Genomic DNA, 1,546 nt, shown 5'->3' with positions numbered 1-1,546 from the left:
GAGGGAGGCAGAGAATTGCCTGAGCTCAGCCTCCCTTCTCTCTTACTCAGCATCAGTGGGCGGATGTCTTCAGGCTACGTAGGTAGGCAGGAAGGAATCAGAGTTGAGCATGCAAATACGTGCACGCCAGAGCATTGTGGGAGCAAAAAGCAGGGTGCAGATCAGGAATTCTGTGGCACCCCAAAACACAGCCCAGAAAAGTGGGTCAGGGCAGGGCAGCATATTGATCTATCACATAAAACCCAGGTGAAGCAAGTCCTGAAGGGAGGTCACTGTGTCTTAGGAGAGAGTGGGAGAGAGGGACCAGGAGGCATGGCTGGGGCTGCAACTCATACTTACCTGGCAGGGGAGACACCATGATCACGAAGGTGGTTTTCCCAGGGTGAGGCTCATCCATTGCACTCCGGGTGTGCTGACCCCTGCGATTTCCCCAAATGCGGGAAACTCGACTGCATAATTTGTGGTAGTGGGGGACTGCGTTCGCGCTTTCCCCTGATCAGTCTGGTTTAAAGATAGAAAATAATATTCTCTGATGTGTTGCTGTTCTGTTGATAATTTCCACCCATGAGTTCTGTTTGTGTAACTCTTGTAAATAAAATGTCAATCCCAATATAATCCAGAAGAAAACATCCTAGAGGAAAATTTTAGAAATAAGTATTAGTCAATAATTTTATTGATATTGATGTGATTTCTATATTAGGTCAATTAAAAGATCAGAAGTAACATACAAGTATTTAACCTTCTCATCGAGGCAGATGGTAAACAAAGTGCTTGGGGAATTCTCTCATGTACAAACTATGGAAGGGATGCAGTGTCTTAGTGGCTGAGACGCCAATTCTGAGGATCAGTTCGAGGTCCAAGTGTTGCATGATGGGGTGAGCTCTTGTCCCAGCTTCTGCCAACCTAGCAGTTCAAAAGCATTCAAATACAAATACAGTAGATGGGAAGGTAACAATGTTTGGTGCAGTCACACTGGCCTCATGGCCATTGGAGTCCTGTTTGAACAATGCTGGCTCTTTGACAGTAACAGAGATGAGCACCACCCCTTACAATTGTTATGACTAGACATTCATGTCAAAGGACTACCTTTACCTTTTTACAAGCCATGGAGTCTACTTCATACATGTTGTTGTTGTTGTTGTTGTTAACCACCTTTGAATCAATATCAGCTCATGGCGACCCTGTGGATGACAACTCTCCAAGACTCCTTATCCCCCAGTGATCTGCTTAGGTCCTGCAAATTAGGTCCTCCCTCTTCTTGCTGCTCTTCTATTGGTAGGCAAAAACCCTTTTTATTCAAATAGGCTTTTAGAAATGAAGGCAATAATAATAATAATAATAATAATAATAATAATAATAATAATATAGTATAGTACAGACTGTAGTGTATATTGACTGTCTTTTAATCCTGTAAGCCGCTTTGATTGCTCCTGTAGCAGAAAAGCGGGATATAAATAAAAGTTTTATTTTTTTACATAATAATAACAATAATAACAATTATTATTATTATTATTATTATTATTATTATTATTATTATTATTATTAT

At 41.0% G+C, this 1,546-nt stretch overlaps 2 protein-coding genes and 1 non-coding gene across 3 annotated transcripts in view; all 3 read left to right on the top strand.

The window, feature by feature from the left end:
* ALKBH7 (alkB homolog 7) overlaps nucleotides 1-1,546 on the top strand; it is a 511,499-nt gene that overhangs the window by 2,934 nt on the left and 507,019 nt on the right. The window lies entirely within an intron of this gene.
* Nucleotides 1-1,546, top strand: part of CC2D1A (coiled-coil and C2 domain containing 1A) — a 149,059-nt gene that overhangs the window by 41,325 nt on the left and 106,188 nt on the right. The window lies entirely within an intron of this gene.
* Nucleotides 332-495, top strand: LOC121924466. Its single transcript, XR_006102610.1, has one exon. It is a non-coding gene; the product is annotated as a U1 spliceosomal RNA (small nuclear RNA).

This window comes from Sceloporus undulatus, chromosome 2 (genome assembly GCF_019175285.1).
Source record: "Sceloporus undulatus isolate JIND9_A2432 ecotype Alabama chromosome 2, SceUnd_v1.1, whole genome shotgun sequence".
Lineage (NCBI taxonomy): Eukaryota > Metazoa > Chordata > Lepidosauria > Squamata > Phrynosomatidae > Sceloporus > Sceloporus undulatus.
This window is presented reverse-complemented; position numbering and strand designations above follow the sequence as displayed.